Genomic DNA, 18,484 nt, shown 5'->3' on the forward strand with positions numbered 1-18,484 from the left:
TAGTTATATAATGACTAAATAGACCTTCGAGTCTGTTAGGTATGTCCTAAGCCCATCTTGTTAATATGATTCTAGTAATTATGGTTTCAGCAAAATTTTTTGACTTCGATGCAGGTCTACCTCACATCTATTATGCAAGGAAAAGTTCTGATAGCAACTAGATCTCTCGATTAATATGACCGCTTAAATCGTAGTGTCGTGCTTACGCCTAGAATAGAGTAGCACCAACGCATACTCATGAGCCTAATTTACAAGGTCTTGTGAGCAGTATGAACTTTACTCACGACGATCCGTCCCTTGCGATGCCTGAGGCAAAGTCGATGCACCTTGCAGCTCTGCCAATCGATGCTTGGCTGCAATCCTCCTCTCTTTGGATGTCGTGTGTCTATCTTGTTACTCTCTTGCCTCTGCCCGAGCTGTGATAAGGTTCTAAAAAGAATGTTGGCCTCTGAAATAGTAGTCTATCTCTGAGTCTCGTGTACGTGAGACAGTAGGGTCTGTAGTAGCGCGCAGTTTACGAACTCGGGTTGTAGTCTACCTGTTTTAATCCCCGATGTTCGCGATCTGTCGGGTCTTCGCGGGGAGGGCTCTGTCAGTCGGTCCCTTGTGGTTGAGGTCATAGCACACTCGTTGGTCTCCACATGGTGGTTGTTGTCATTGCTGTCGACATTCAACCCTCGATCACGGTTGCCTAATGGGGCACAGGTTCGATGTAGTCGAAACGGTTCGCGGAAACCCTTGCTATGCATGGAGGATTGATTACCTCTGGTTCCGCTTCTGATTCTTCTCATAACCATTCACTATTTATCGAGTTCGGATTGGGAAAGTAGGGGTCACCCTGTAAGTAGGATCTTGCTATGTTGAACGTGCGAGAATAGGAGTCAGAAGATAATTATTGGACGAACTATCTAGATAATTATTAGGTGATCTCCATCAGTTTATATCAATACTTATGTAGTGTGTACCAGTTATATGAAACCAAGGCAGGATAGTCCTTCGAATATGTGACTCTAACTCCAAATCCACGATCTAACGAGAACAAGAAGTAAAGCAACGGTCACAGATTCTGAGTCTATAACGCCTAAATTTCATATAATCTTAGCGTATCTACTTAACAACTATTGACCTACTTGATAAAGACTTGATTAGTTCTCATGTAAGCACTTATAGTATCACAAAATACTCCCATAGTATTTTAAACTCATGTTCTGTTCTAATCTTCTCATTGTGGTAGTGTTGGTAAGTTTTTAGACTTGTCGCCATATCACAACCATTCTTGGGCATGTGTTAATCACTCCTCGGACCAGCATAGTTGATCAGGCTATGCCACTCCCAAGACTGACCATACATCCCCGAGCTTACCTGTGATATTCAACAATCATTACTTTTGTTTTGTTCTAGAATGATGCTGACCTTAGTATGTGTGCATGCATGTATACTTTTAACAAGAAACTATTTATTTCTAAAAGTATAGTTGTTTTGAAAACTTTAAATCAGAGACCTTAGTCCCAATGCATTTATAGTTTGTATATCTTATGTGGTTCGATATACTTAGTTCACTATAAACAATGCTCTGATACCAATCTGTCACGCCCCCAAACTAAGGATAGCGGGAACGTTCGGGGGTGGAGTAGTTCATGTATAGTATCACAACAACGAATATAATAGTGCTCAAAGTAAATACAACCATCATAAATATAATTGAAAAAGTTACACCAAAGTATGTGTTTACATGTTTCAAAATCAATTACATTATGATGACAAAATAAATTGTTTGACGATTTAACGTGCCATCCTCAAGGCGCTGATGTTTTCTTGTTTCACTGATTTCCTAAGAATACAAGTAGTTTTGAAAAGGTGTCAACAATTAAGTTGGTGAGTTCATAAGAGTTTTGTTTTAGAATGATACTGTTTTCCTTGTAAAAGTAACAAAGTATGTTTCCAGAAAATCCAATATTTTCCTTATTATGTATGAAATGAATGCTTCTATGTTATGCGATAATGAATCCTAGAAAGACCCATAGATTCCTTCTAGAATCACTCAGCGTATATAAATTATATAAAAATTAAGTTAAATAAACCGTTCAATATATTGGGTCTGCCCCAGGTCCACAACCAAACAAGGAACAGGAGATAAGGCGGACCCACCACTTCTAAGTCGATTGTGACTAGATTCTTATATAACTCTAGCATATACACCTAGCAATTATAGCTGAAGTCTAACAATTCTAGATGAAATATAGTTTTAATATCATGAAAACTATTTCATGTGAACCAGGTACTTTGTATTTGTACCCCTTTTTGTATGAAAACCTGGTACTTTCTATTTGTACCCCTTTTTGTATAAAACCGGTACTTTTTATTTGTACACCTTTCATATAAAGCTGGTACTTTGTATTTGTACCCCTTTTTGTATACAACCACTACTTTGTATTTCTACCCTTTTCGTATAAAACCGGTACGTTGTATTTGTACCCCTTTTCATATGAAAACCTTTTGTAATGTAAATGAACATAAACTATACCTATTATAGTTTATCAAGATGTTTGAAATGTATAAGAAACCTAACTATACCTATTATAGTTTAGTATGCTTGTTTGTGGTGTATAAGAACCCTTTTCTATGTAAGTCGAATTTCTAGCAAAATATAACTATGTTTATCTTGCTTTGTTTTGTACTAATGGTAATGATGGAGGATTCTTACAATTCTGTGAGTATTTTCTGTTATATAATTATACCACAACAAAAAACACATGTAAAATATGAAGTCATCAAAGATTTAACACTTTTCTCAACATGTTACAAAGTGTGTTGAAAGTTATAAGCTGTTAACTAGTTTTTAACTTTTCTACACTGTTTTAGAAAGATCATAGAAAAATCATACAAAGTCGAAAACTGAATCCATAAATTCTGAGAGTTCCTAAAATGTGTCTAGTTTATTCATAATTTTTATCATGATTTTTGATGATACTCATCTTGTGTGAAAAAGTACATAATCACAGACTGGTCCGGATTGATGTTTGAAATGATAGGCGGTTTTGTAAAAATCACCATAAATTGTAGAAAAATCGTATGAAGATGTGCAAGTAGTAATTTTAAAACTAAGAACTTGTAATATTTTCACCTAATATAGTTTTGAAAAATAAAATGTTTAAGTTGTCCAAAACAATCCGTGAATGGAATCCAACTTTTCTAATGAAAGCTGTTAGAAAACTTTAATTATGTTGTTGGTGTTTTAACTTGTATTCCCCCCCCCCCTCCCCTAAAACTTGAGAAAACATGAAAATGTAGGGGTATGAACGCACCTTGTGTGATTTCAGTAGATGAATGTTGGAGAAAGTAAGTGTTCAACTCAAGAACACTTGAAGATGCCTTGAAGATTTTCGAGAATCTAAGATCAAAGTGACGATATTTGTGTAAGCAATCTATGATTTGGATGAAGGATAGTAGAATATCTAAGTGTAGGAGGAAGATAGTTACTAAATGTGGAGGAAAAATCTAAGATCAGCCCTTGTATCTCGATTATTTAGAGAGAGGAAGTGAGAGAGAAAATATGTTTGATCTTTGGTGGAAGAATGAGAAAATGAGAGAAGTGTGAGGAGAGAGGAGAGTTTTCTAGCCTTTGACCAAGTTTGTGGATGAACAATGGTGGGAATAGTACCATTAAATGACTAGATATGGGCTGATGGTGAATAGTGACATGGAGTGAGTACGGGAGTGGTTGCTTGTGTCATAAAATAGAGAAAAGTCAACATTCAAACTTTGTACCTCACCCACTTTTCATGGATAAGGTTTTATCCCCAAAAACGTGATTAATTAATAAATATGGGACCTTATATGTTAAAATAAAGTTTTGGGTGAAAATCCCGCATTAAAACAATTAAAAACAGGCCTAAAACGCAAAACTAGTCGAAGACCGGGTGAAAAAGAGCTTCCTTCGAGGCCTCTCGGTCCTAGGCCGAGGTTCGGTCCGAAGGGACCTTCGGCTCCTGAGAGGGTTCGGTCGCTTCTGATGCATTCGCTTCTGACAAGTTCGCTTCTGATGCCTTCACTTCTGACAAGTTTGCTTCTGATGCCTTCGCTTCTGACAAGTTCGATTCCTAAGAGGGATTTCGGGTCCTTAAGAGGGTTCGGCTCCTTAAGAGGGGTTTCGGATCCTTAAGTCTATTTTATCCGTTTTTACCCCGTTTTAAGCAGTTTTTAACCTGGTTAAGGGTCGGGATGGCCCGAAAGACTACAAAAAGTTTAAGGAACTTTTGAGAGAGATTTGGGAGAGATTTCACATTCTTGGAGAGATTTCTCATACAAGGAGAGATTTGGGAGAGATTTGACATACATGGAGAGATTTGGGAGAGATTTCACATAATTGGAGAGATTTCTCATATAGAGAGAGATTTGGGAGAGATTCCTCATTCTTGGAGAGATTTATCATACAAGGAGAGATTTGGGAGAGATTTGACATACGTGGAGAGATTTGGGAGAGATTTCACACACTTGGAGAGATTTCTCATATGGAGAGAGATTTGGGAGAGATTCCTCATTCTTGGAGAGATTTGGGAGATATTCCTCATTCTTGGAGAGATTTGGGAGAGATTTTACATACGTGGAGAGATTTGAGAGAGATTCTAGATAAAGAGAGATAGAGTGAAAACGATTAAGAGAGGTTTCGTGTGTGACATTTGTGAGTGTTTGGCTCCGCAATGCAAGGTCTGTAAGCCCCGTTAAGCCATCTTTAAGGATCTTACACACTCCCGATGAGTATGTAACATTGTTTTATCAGTTTGGTTCATTACTTAACGCCGTTTTAGGTTAATGAAATCTAAGTATACAAACTTTTCAATTGATGATTTCTCATTAGAATAACGAGTTGTACGGAAATAACATAGCATAAACCCTAGTACACAAGGGTTAATTGAGTTGACTGGTTTGACTTGTTGACTTTATATGACTTTGACTTGACCGGAAATTGACGGTTGTCACATCTTGACTCACACATCCATGTGAAAAAGTAGTTAGTCTTAATTTTTCGAATGATCAAAATTTCTCATTCAATATACTATACAACTTGCATGATTCCAAGTTTCGATCCAATTGAAACTTGGGTGATGAGAATCTTTCCTTATTTGGTAAATTTAGACACTACCACAAATGAACGAATCAAATTCATATTTCCAATATTGCTATAAACATACAAACATCAAGCTTTCATGAATGCCATTGTAAGTAGATAAAAATAAAGTAAAACAAACTTTTATATTATTTTAAAATGTGAAAAAAACTTTTTCCTTACAATGTAACTTGAAATGAAAACTATGTTATTACTTGTTTCCTGGTAATCTATCATAACTCCTAAGAGTAGCTCAAGAATCCAATCTTCAATCAAGCGATAGAAATCCATCTTCGCAATCAGATTCAACATACTCTTTCTTTAAGTTTCCTTCACTTTTCCTTTGATTCTTAAACATCAACATGTGACCCAATCACATCTTGTAATAAGAATCTCAGAATAGAAACTTAACCGCGTTAGATAGTAGACCTAACCTGAAATAGAGTCAAACTTATTGACTTTACTAGCCTTATGATCATTCAGGTAAAATTGACAGCTTCGCAACCAATGCCCTTTCCTTTTGGCAATAGGACCATATGGACCCTTAGGTAATAGTACATGGGACTATCTTAGACTTAGCCTTTCTCTTTACCATTTGGTCAACCGAGTTGATTATGGCCAATCCCTTTCCATTGGGAAAAGAATGGTTTTCTAGATTTCCTGTGTCACTATTGTCCCTGTCCATAAAGTTTTTGGAAGTTGATCTCCTAATCAAATTTGCTTTACTAGTACACTAAATCATTTCTCATTTAGCAGCACCAAGCAACTAGATAAGATCATTAAGGGTCTTGTCATAGTCTGTTTCATAGGAGTCCCAAGGAACTCACTATGTGACTTAGAAAGTGATTGAACCACTAACTTTCTTAAGACTTTGACACCCAACTCTCCCCGCTTGTGAGTATGTAACTTCATCTCCAAGATGTGATCACACCTAGACCTTGCCTTGCCAATAGGGCTTGAGTGACCTTGAACTTGTGGGTTAGGGAGAATAATTGGAGGAGGTGGAGGAAGTGAAGTTCCAAGATATTTGGGAAGATCATAGATGTCTGAACTTGACATCTTTTGGGAGATATTTAAGATAGTTGATTTAAAGTCCTTAATATAACACCCAATATGAAATATTAAGGCTAGGACTGAACAAACTATTTGATAACTTGGAAGAGGGATGCCGTAATCCAAGCTATAGAATATTTCAATGGCATGTTTCAATCTCGTGTGTGCCCTTCAAGTTTTGTGACTGGGATGCCGAGGATCACAAAACAAGTTGTGAAGTAACCATGCAAATTACTTGGCACCCTTAAGTGTTTACCCCTCAATCGATGTGCCGGTTAACCACACACGCTCCATCGATACTATGATAAACATTAAGTTACCCTTTGCCTACCTTGTTAAATATAAGTTAGTGTGCTGGTTAACCACACACGCTCCACTAACTGACTTAAACAAATTGCAAAGTGTAATTTCATGGATTAACACCTTATTCACATTTTCCTAAGTAACTAAGATTGGGTATTTATAAAAGGTTTAGTTACTTAGTATTTCTCATTAATACTTTTAATGAAGGGAAAATTATAGTCCTCTTCCTACCCGTTCGGCTAACGACCCTCCACCGGTCAAGGAAGCGGTGGGTGAGAGTGGACACCCATTAAACTGCCATTTTATAGGCATTAACCTTATACCCCCCTTATAGACCGGCTTCGTGAATGAGGCCTACTAACGGTAAGACTGACTTTACTCATATACATATATGTAAATATTATTAATTTATAATATTATAAAGTATAAGGGTTGAATTTTAACTTTTAAAATTCTAAGCTCTAGTTTGGAATTAAGGTATACATGGATGGTAACTTTACAAATTCCAAAACTCGAGGACAAGTTTTGAAACCTTTCAAAACTCTTGGCTTTTTCATAACTTATGAGTTTAATTAAGGTTTAATGAAAAAAAATCAAGTTCCATAACTTGAGGACAAGTTATGGAAGACATTAAATCATTTAATGATGACATTATAAATAGAGACTCTTCTATTTTCATAACCTATGAGACTTAATGACACTTTAAAAAGAAAAAACTCTTCACTTTCCATAACTTGTGGACAAGTTATGGAGTTCATAAAAACCATTAAGATCAAATATTCCAATTAATACAATAATCAAATAATTTTTCTATGATCTAGATTAAACTCATAAGTAAAGATAATTCACATCAACAATTTTCAAGAAATTAGATAAACATATAAACTAATACAAATCTTGAAACTTTGACAATTCTCCTTTGAAGACTCTTGGACTTCATAACCTAAAGACTTAATAAATGAGACATTTCACATCCATAACTTATGGAAGTTTCAAAACTCTTAAGATCATAACTTTAAAAAAAACTTTTGAGTTACAAAATTTTATGAGAAAATTTGTAACTCCTTAAAACCACTTAGATCAAACTTTTAAAACAAATAAAATAATCATATCATTCTATCTTTTAACAAATTGACCTAATTCAACTCTTGTAGTAAAGTGACTCAAATTTTACAAATAATTAGTTTTTCATAAAATCAAGTAATTATCATAAAATTTGACAAGCTTCATGTTTTTTTTCATTTTTTTTTCATCAACTTGAAAAAAAAATACATTTGCATCAAATATAGTAGAAAACAACCCATGGCTCTGATACCACTGTTGGGTTTTAATATAATACAACATCCTATGGTGCACATACAACCCTAAATACCTTGGATCTATGTTTTCACTAATTATACATGCAAATGGTTTCCAAGGCATTAAACCTATAACTAGCATGCATTTGACATAAACCATATAATATACTAGTTAGGGAAACATACCTTTTATGTGGCTTGAAGTCTTGATGTATTTGGCCTTAAGAGCTTAGCACCAATAGTATGAAATGCCTCAAATGGAATCACAACACACCTAGGACAAAGGTGGCTCTTGAGAGAGAATTCCATGCACCAAAACAACTCCATATTTCTCTAACAAAAGAAGTGGTGATTTTGGCTATGGAGTAACCTATTTATATGAAGGATTCCAAGGGTCATGGGTATAACCCATAATCCATACCAATGGGTTTTATGATCCATGGTTCATGTGGCTTAACTCTTTATGTATCCATACATAAACTTGGTCCAACATGGGTCATAAGCCCAACACATATAAATATAACTAATTATCATAATTAGTCCCCATAGATTTAATTAGTCTCTTTTGATCACTAAATTAATTCCAAATTAATTCTTGATTGATACTAATTAAAACATATGATTTCATATTAATATATTATAACTTATAATATATTAATAAACCATAAATAACCTTCTCTCAAAAGTCCATCCTAACAAATTGTCCTGATGATATGCAACCCAAATGGACCATGCTACTCTCGGGTCAAGTACATACCAATAATAGTTATGGGCTTAGACATCTAATCCAACAATATTAACAATAATATCTCTTCTCTCTTTACAAATCATCCTGTCAAGTTGCTATGGTGAAGGCAACCCAAAAGGACCATGCACAACCGAGTCAAGTACTTACCAAATATAGTTGCAGCCTTAGACACTAATCCAACATAAACATGATGGGAAACCACCCTAAGGACCTGGAAATGCTTGAACTAAGTGTCGGAACAATAATTGATCGAACGAGGGAGGTGTATGGCCACCCTAAGCGCGTGTATTGCCATGGGTGTATGGCCCATGAGTGTACAGCTGTACACTCATGATGGGGAGTGTTTATGAGGTGTTTCCAAGGTTCTTCAAGCATCCAAGGAGTGTTCTAGGTCCCATTCTTAGTGGTTTTTTTTACAAGTTTAAGGCCAAATGTGAGCATTAAAATGGGTGTAAGGCCATAAGATCGGGTGTGTGGCCGTACATAGGATTGTGCGGCCGTACAGAGTGTGTGCGCGGCCGTACATAGGGGTGTGCGGTCGTACACTCTTCATTTATGCTCAAAACGTTGATTTTCAGGTGTTTCAAGGCCAATACCAAGTTCAAGATACTAGATGGGGGCTAAATTCTCACTTTAGAGAGTCTTTAAGGTGTGTACGGCCACCTTATGAAGGTGTGCGGCCGTACACCTTCAAATAATGAAGAACATGAAGAACTTTAGGCTTAGATCAAGATACCTTACCAGTATAACAAGTTAGATGATGGAATAGTTAATGTTTTTGAGGCCTTTGGGGTGTTCTTGGATGAAGTTTCTAGAGATATAAAGTAGAGTGCAGCCAAAGAGGGAAAAGAACGAATGAAGGGGTCACCCTCTATATATAAGGGTGAGTGTGCGACTGGGGGTGGGTGTGCGGCTGCACACCCGTGTGTACGGCCATACACACCTCCCTAGAGGGTGTATGGCCCGGTTTTGTCCCTATACGACTTGTTGACTCATTCCTAATCTCATTCCCAGTTGTACTCGGGCTTAGAACACTCAAAACGAACCCTTAAACGACGTTAAAACGTAATAGAATCAAGTTTAATGTTGATAAATTTGACCAATCATACAGAATAAAAGTTTCGGGTTGTCACATGTAATCACTTGATCTAACAAACAGAGTGCATAATCGAAAAAAAACAATCAATTAAACAAGTTTTCTTATTCGATATTGCAGAAAACTTTGAATCGGAAAGAGTGATTCAAAAAATATGAAAAAAACGAGAAAACTAAAATTGATTGCATGAATCTTTCTCTGAACCCAATTGATGTGAGTTAGAATCGAGTAACGAATACATAATCAATCAAGGAAAGCATGAAGAACACATCCCACACTACTAGAAAACAACCCTTTAATGACGCGCAAACAATGACACTCGCTGATAGAGGATATGCATTTGTGCGTGCCCTAAAAATAATGTCAGTTTTGCAAAATTTCAAGGATAGAAAACATGCATTTGTGCGTTCCCTAAAATTAGTGTCCAACAAAAAAAACACGGAGGGCACCTATCATAAAAAAGCGTGTCGTGTAAATGTGTCGCTTTATATTTTTTTAAGGAAGGCGCGGTCTCTGATTTTTAATAGCCCATGGGGGGAAATGAAATACCAAAAAATTAAACACCCCACCTCTAAAATCCTCTACCAAAAAACCCTAATAATCCTTTAAGGAGTTCGTCTTCCTCTGCCTCTGCACTCAATCTCTCTCTCTCTCTCTCTATATATATATATATATATATATATATATATATATATATATATATATATATATATATATATACATATATATATATATATATATATATATATCCTTTGGAATCAGATTCTTGAAAGATCGAAACCCTAATCGTAGCCCTAACTACGAGATGTCTTACCAACTGTGATCTTCAAATAAAAACGAAAGCGACGACCACCATGACAATCGTCGGCTATACAACCCTTACCAAGATCTTATAGAGTCCCCGCACAAACCCTGTATAAACTTCCTACGTCTCCTGAATACCTCTTTCAAGAGGAATCCATCGCTCAATGGCGTTGATGGGACGAAAACCTGACATACTACACCGGCATCGGTTACCTTAGCGATGCAGTAGTTGTCGCCGGGAAAGGTTTAGTAGAGGGCGTGAAGGCTTCTAAGTCTAGAGACACCATGAAACTTAGGGTTAATCGGAATGAAATGCGTGGTGGTTGGATTAGCTACTGGAGCGTGGTGGCTGGATTAGCGACTGGAGTGCTTTACAAGATGGCGGCAGGCCCTAGGTCGGCGGCTGTTGCCGGAGCTAATGGTGGAATAGCGGTGGGATTAGCCGTGACGGGGAAGCAGATTTTGAAGAGATACGTACCAATCTGAGCTCGATTTGCATTCAATTTCATCTTACTACAAGTTATGGTCTTTTGAGATCTCTGAAGGTGATTCATCTCTAGTCTTTTACAGTATTTTAGTATTTTACAATATTTTAGATGATTGACATAATTTGGCATGGAATGAAATGTGTGATTGTTTCTCTTCAGGCAACAACAAGTTATTGGCCAATTGAAATGATGAGAAATGTGTTGTATTTCAAAATTCCATTTTCCCCCTCGGGAGTATACAATCGGATGCACCAATTGAAAACTGGAGGTCGGAAGATTTTAGTTTCTTATTGTAAATCTTTAGTCAGTTGGGGTGACCTGCCTGGGAAGGGTAAGTTGGGTAAGTGTTTTTGTGAGAATGGTGATGTGACCATTTTGCCCTTATTTGAGCATTGGATGTTTAGTTTTTCTTCTTTGGACAATTGATTCCTGAATGTGGTTTACTTTATTACTAATTATTATTATGAAGAAACTGTTTCAGAACTTAATTTGACACAGGAACTTGGAATTTGTGTTGGATGTCTCAAAAAAACTTGTTACCTTGATATGATGAAATTCTTAATTTTATATATTTTATATTATGTATTATTTACACATTACACCCTTCATACCATTCCATAGAGTTTAGATCACCGACGTACATGCCATTTTGAATCTGAGATTTTGTTGATTGGTGTTTACACATAGATCTCAACCACTTGCACCTTTTTTGTGTATTTGAGATCACTGCTTTCTGTCCTTTTAGGATTAAAAGACTCCAAATCACTCTTTACTAAATTTACCGGTTCAATTCCACGTGCCCCTATGGTATTCTTTGACTTTACTCCAGTTGGATAAATTCTGACAAGGGTAAGAGTTCTTTGGTAACTAAATTCAATTAATTAATTTCTACCCTTTTGGTAACATATTTACTATCTCTTGTCAGGCCTCATCTGATATGAGTGTAATTGATTTTGACATACCGTTTGCGTATGTGTATTCGATTGCTGCTGGTATTGAATTACTTGCTATGATTTTCATTATGGCCTTAGTGACATGGCAAGTTCTCATTGTATCCATCTTTGGTATCGCGGCTTCAAAATACATTCAGGTGAATACACATGTTATCGGAGCTTTTACTCAGACACTTTAATTATATGTTACTTAGACACTTTAATTATATGGTTTCAAGTGCTTTCAATGCACATGCTATAGGAGCTGTTGCGGATGTTGCAGGTGCTGGTCTAAATGTCCATCTTTTAACAATTCTTCCTACTTTGCTCTCTGCCATGGGAAATGATGAGAAATAAATGTTTTATCAGCCAACTAGACATGTGGCAGAAATCTAGAGCAAACAACGACAAAACAGAAATGGAAAAGACTTTGAACCAATTGAGTTTAATGAGAACTCGGGAGAGGAAGATTAGCTAATTCTTTGTTTTAATAAATATATGCAAGCTTATTGATTTTCATACATTCTCACTGTCATTTATTTCTATTATTACAACATTATACTTTAGATCTTTTTTCTTAAGAAAGCAATTCTATTTATAAGCATTATGATGACATTCTACTTCCACATTCTATTATTACAACATTATACTTTAATTATTTCATCATTTTGCACCTACCTCGAAGTTGTGGTATATTGTATTGGAAATGCTTAAACCTGATTTTCACAAAAGGAAATGTAGTACCCTTGATTGATGCTTTTATTTGTTACTTTTTTCACTCTTTTATCTATTTTATAATTCTTATTTCTTGGGTGATGCTGATGTAGATATTTTCCTTATCTCTCTCTCAGGTTTTTAATAATAATAGTTGATGAACTTCCGGTCTTCAGCCTAAATAGAAAGTTGTGTTTTGCTGCCAGGTTATACTTTCTACCTGAAAATCTATTCTATTAGCTTTGTGTTTGGGTATATTTTTCACTGTTACAATGTTGTAATTGGAATAAACGTAAGTACTATGTAGGATGCTGTAATAATCATATATCATGCAAAAAGACGTAAATGCCCTTGCATCCACATCACTGAAAATAGTTTGATTGGTGTCTCTAATAAAAAAATGCCACTTCTTTGATCTTTGAATGTCCCATGAAAAAACTATAACTTCAATTTTGGTATGCCTCACGAATATGTCCCAAACTCTAAGGTAAATTACAAAATTGCCCTTAAGGTAAATTACCAAACTCTAAGGTAAATTACCAAATTGACCCTACTGATTTTATTAAGGAATATGTGCTAGAAATGCCAACGTGCTTTCATGTATTATAGCATCCTACTTTTTTTTTTAACACAGTGTATTTTAGAAAATGATAAATGTAAATAGTAGCAAAGCTAATAAAAAGTTATAAAAAAACCTACCTTACCTGTACAACTTCATCATTTGGGTTACCATACTTTCTAAGTTGTTCTTTAGGAAATATGTGTATGCTAGTAGCAGTAAGTCTTTGTCTTTGTATTTGTTGTCCAGTCAGGTAGCAGCAACAGGTACACGGGTGAAGTAGGTGAATCAGAAGGAGGAAGTGGAAGTGTAAGTGTTGAGATTATGGTTCCTCAAAGCTTGTTAGGCTCCATATATGGAGAGAACAAGACCAAGTTAGCTCATATAAAGCAGGTGAGTGAGTGAGTCCACTTGCTTTTTTTTTAATTTTAGATGAAAGTTATATTTTGTTTTTAATTGGGAAAAGGGATTTGCGTGCAAATATCAGGTGCACAGGTGGCGATACATGATTCGGCGGATGGAGGGCGAGTATTATTGTGTAGAACATCAGATGAAACTCATACTGCATAGTGTCTGCTTCATGCCTTCATCCTTTCTGAGCAGCACCCCATTCTTTGACTTCTTGTTTCTACTTCTTATTGTTATGCTTCTTGTGTATAAGTTCAATAGCAAATTCAGTACTTTCTTGTGTATAAGTTCTATTAGAAGACAAACATATTTTTGAACCCTTTGAGATTTATCCATTTGTCTACTATTGGAATGATTATTTGTATGACATTAACTTTTGTGCAATGTATTATATTTTTTGTATATGGTATTTTATTTTCTATTACGAGACATGAAATGCAAATTTAATTTGAAAACTAGTAAAACTATAAATATTTTTTTTAAAAAAGAATAAAATTACGATACGCAAAAATGTGTGTCATCTTCATTTATGACATGGCGTTTCTGGATAGTGGCTTCAATGATACGCATTGTGTGTCATAAATGTGCGTCGTAAATGCACATCGTCTATAGGGGACGCGCAAAAGCGCCTCGTCTCTCGTTATGACATGGCCTTCCTTGACGCTCATTTGCGCGTCGTCTGAGCGTTTTACAACGCGCAATGAACGTCTTAAAAGGCTGTTTTTCTAGTAGTGCAAGTAAATAAGATCGGATTGACTCGTATTAGTCTGTAAAGAGTACAAAAAGTTGATAGTGTTTACAAACTTGAAGAGAAAAAAAGCTACTCTCGACTCTAATACTTACCCTATTTATGGAGTATTAGAGACATAACAAAAAATACTAGGACTATACATTCTATATTTGAATTCGAAATGTAACTAGTAAATACATATAGAGTCGAAATCACTTGGATTTTGAACCCTTACAGACTCAATGTCTTTCGACTCCTCACTATCTATATTTTGACCCTAATAGTTGTCTCTATCTAATCACGTATGTCGCTCTCGCTTGGTCATGAGCCTTTCGATCTAGAACTAGAACTGCTTGCTCTAGTAAGCATCACCATGCTGACATATAAACGAAAATTAGATCAATACAGATTCATGTATGGATCATGTGCTTTTGGTAATATGGGCCCATCACTACCTTCCACACCTATCCATACTAGACCCAAGAGTTATCTTAGGGTTCCTAACTCATGCCACTCTTCTATCGATTGGCCTTTTCACACACCCAATGTTACAAGTGAAGGGTTTTGAGCATTCTAACACTTCAATGGTGTACATGCAACCCTTGATGCTTTGGATCTATGTTTTCTCCATTATACACGCATACATTCAATATTCCAAAGCATCATCCTAACTTGCATACAATGGAGTATAAAAATCATGAAATACCAGGTAGATGACATACCTTTTAGTATAGTTGAAGCCTCAAACCTTTAAGAACTTAGTGCCCCAAGTGTTGCAACTCAAATGGAATGAAACAACATGTGACAACTCGGAACTTCTATATTGTACACTTATTCAAATCTGTCAAAGTTAGACTCATTTTTGATATCTTTTAGCACGGTTTATGATCTATTTGAGTGTTCTAAGCCTAGTATAATCTAGGTAGGGGTCTTGGGATGAGTGTTTGTGAGTGTAACACCTTGCAAATGAGCCAAACATACCAACACAAGGTGTGTGCGGCTACACATGTTGGATTTTGAGCATTCTAACACTCCTAAGTGTACATGCAACCCTAAATACCTTGGATCAATGTTTTTTTCTATTATACATGCAAATATGATCTTTCCAAGGTATTCATCCTAACTAGCATAATAACATTGATTATTATGAAGATATTGATGGGTTTTGAGCATTCTAACACATCCTAAGTGTACATGCAACCCTAATAACCTTGGATCTATGTTTCTCTAATAATCATGCAAAGTTGTTTTTCCAAGGTTATGAACCTATCTAGCATACATGGGGAACAATTTTTCTTTGTATACAAGATAAAACTACATACCTTGTTGATGAAAGTGTTCCTTGAAACCTTGTGAGCCTAGCACCTCAAGTGTGATGCCTCAAATGCTTCACACAACACCAAATGCAAAGTATAAACTTGAGAGAATACTCTAACACACTCAAAATCGACCAAGCCCTCTTGTTTATTTAGTGTAGCCGATTTTGGGGAGAGACATGGTCCTTATATAGTGTGTTGCATTAGGTAAAACCCTAATGTAACATGACTCTTCATTTCTCAATCCATGGGTTAACTCGATGGAACATCCATGGAGCATCCTATGGGTGGAACCTAACTTGATAATCCAAGGAGCATCTTAGCCCACTATATAAGATATGGAAGATTTACATAATCTACCCATATATTTAATTAGTTATCTTTTTGATCACTTAATTAATTCTAAATTAATTGTTGATCAAAACTAATTAAATAATATTATTAATATATTAGAACTTATAATATATTAATAAACCATATGTGTTATTTCTCTCATTTAATTTATCCAATTGCATGGTGCCATGCAACCCAAATGGACCATGTCGGGTCGGGTCAAGTACATACCAGAAATAGTTATGGATTTAGAAACCTTATCCAACAGTCTCCCACTTGGATAAGTCTAAAAACTATACCTGCAATACTTCAAAAACCGATCGGCAATCGTAGCTCTTTCAAGGTCTCTCGGAATTGAGAAGATGGTGATACGCCATTTAAGATAAGTGACCATATAATCCTCTATTCTAGATATCAGCCGGACAATTACATGGAACAATGTCTTACTTATTGTCGAGTAGTTTGTTTCCTGATTTCTGATTTGTTTGACAAAGAACTAAATTGAACACATTAATTAGGTTCTGACCGGGCCCGGTACATAGGTCAAAACAAAATCATCAAGGGGCCCAGATATCAGCTTCTAATCCAAGAAGGAACAGATAAACTTCTACTCATATGTTTGTTCTACTACTAGTTGAATCATACACAAAAGCACATTTTATAACATCGAGTTACCAATGCGTTTTCATACAATCAATGCATAACCAATTCATAGGCAACAAATCATATCTCTAGGTTTGAAGACTTATATGATATTACCATCTCACGATCACTCGAGATAAAATTCCGTGAAGTGATTCCAGTGAGCGTGGGTTGACTCCAATACTCAGAACTTATGAGCACTCATGAAGTGTTGTCTTATATCTTGACACCTACAACCAACTTCATGACAATCTTACTTCATATCTACTTCCAACCTATGACCGACTGTGGCAAATCTGAATAAAATGTAAAACCGAACATAATATTCTGGAAGTCAAAACATGCAAAAGAAATTATAGTAAACGATTGACAAGAGATAGAAACACTTTACTCATAAATAAACACAACTTTTATTCATCATCGAATGTCAATTACACTTTACAAATTTCAAAATTATCTAACTACTAAAACTAATATCATCCTTCAGCCCTATGCTACGAGCATGTTGGAGATGCTTAACCCTACTCAGTCCCTTCGTGAGGGGATCTGCTGGGTTCTCATCCTATGATACCCTCTTTGCCACGAGGATTCCTTCTTCTATGCGATGTCTGATAAAGTGATATTTTCTGTCGATGTGTCTGGATCTCCCGTGATCCCTTGGTTCCTTAGCTAAGGCAACAACACTTTCACTATCACAGGAAATTTCCATAGGCTCCTTTATAGCTGGTACTACTGCAAGGTCTCCTATGAAGTTCTTCAGCTAAATAGCCTCCTTTGCTGCCTTGCTTGCGGCTATATACTCTGATTCACAAGTAGAATCAGCCACTGTCTCCTGCTTGGAACTCTTCCAAGTGATTTCTCCTCCGTTTAGGGTGAAGATCCAGCCCGACTGAGAGCGGAAATTATCCCTATCAGTCTGGAAGCCAGCATCACAATACCCTACAACTCTCAAGTCATCATTCCCAGTGAGGGTAAGGACCCAGTCCTTAGTCCTCCGTAGGTACTTGAGGATATTATTTACCCCAGTCCAGTGAGCCTTGCCAAGGTTCCCCTGAAACCTGCTAACCATGCTCAAGGCAAAGGCTACATCAGATCGAGTACAAGTCATAGCATACATGATCGAGCCTATTGTCGAAGCATAAGGTACTCGACTTATTTCTGCTATCTTAGCCTTAGTACTAGGGCTTTGTGTCTTACTCAGTCTGGCGTTACTCTGGATAGGTAACTCTCCTTTCTTGGAGTTCTGCATGCTGAATCTCTTCAACACCTTGTCCATGTAGGTACTTTGACTAAGTCCAGTTAGTCTCTTACTCCGGTCTCAAGATCCTTATCCCTAGAATATAGGCAGCTTCTCCTAGTTCTTTCATAGAGAAACACTTCCCAAGCCAGGAATTAACTTCCTGCAGAGTTGGGATGTCATTTCCTATAAGTAGTATGTCATCCACATACAATACCAAAAAGCTAAGTATACTCCTACTAGCCTTGACATAAACACAACATTTATCTCCACTCCTAGAAACGCCAAATTCCTTGACCTTTTCATTAAAACAAAGATTCCATCTGCGAGGTGCTTGCTTTAATCTATACATGGATTTCTCAAGCTTACACACTCTATTAGGGTACTCGTTGCTGACAAAACCTTCTGGCTGACTCATGTAAACATATTCAGTCAACTTTCCATTAAGGAAAGCGGTTTTGACATCCATTTGCCAAATTTCATAGTCATGAAATGCAGCTATGGCTAACATAACCCTAATAGACTTAAGCTTGGATACTGGAGAAAAGGTCTCATCATAATCCACTCCAGGAATTTGAGAGAAACCCTTTGCAACCAGTCGATCCTTATAAGTGTGTAGATTACCATCCATGTCGGTCTTCTTCTTGAAGATCCATTTGCACCCTACAGTCTTACGACCTGGTACATTCTCAACCAAGTTCCAAACTTGATTGTCA

General features: G+C 36.4%; 1 pseudogene across 1 annotated transcript; it reads left to right on the plus strand.

Annotated features, from left to right (window-relative positions):
- Positions 1-10,410: 10,410 nt before the first annotated feature.
- Positions 10,411-12,737, plus strand: LOC145051368 (mitochondrial import inner membrane translocase subunit TIM23-1 pseudogene; annotated as a pseudogene). The gene is made up of 2 exons (XR_013683574.1): positions 10,411-10,954; positions 11,057-12,737. The product of XR_013683574.1 is annotated as a mitochondrial import inner membrane translocase subunit TIM23-1 pseudogene (transcript).
- The last annotated feature ends 5,747 nt before the right edge of the window (positions 12,738-18,484 follow it).

Source organism: Lactuca serriola, chromosome 5 (genome assembly GCF_051521515.1).
Source record: "Lactuca serriola cultivar US96UC23 chromosome 5, Lser_US96UC23_V15, whole genome shotgun sequence".
Lineage (NCBI taxonomy): Eukaryota > Viridiplantae > Streptophyta > Magnoliopsida > Asterales > Asteraceae > Lactuca > Lactuca serriola.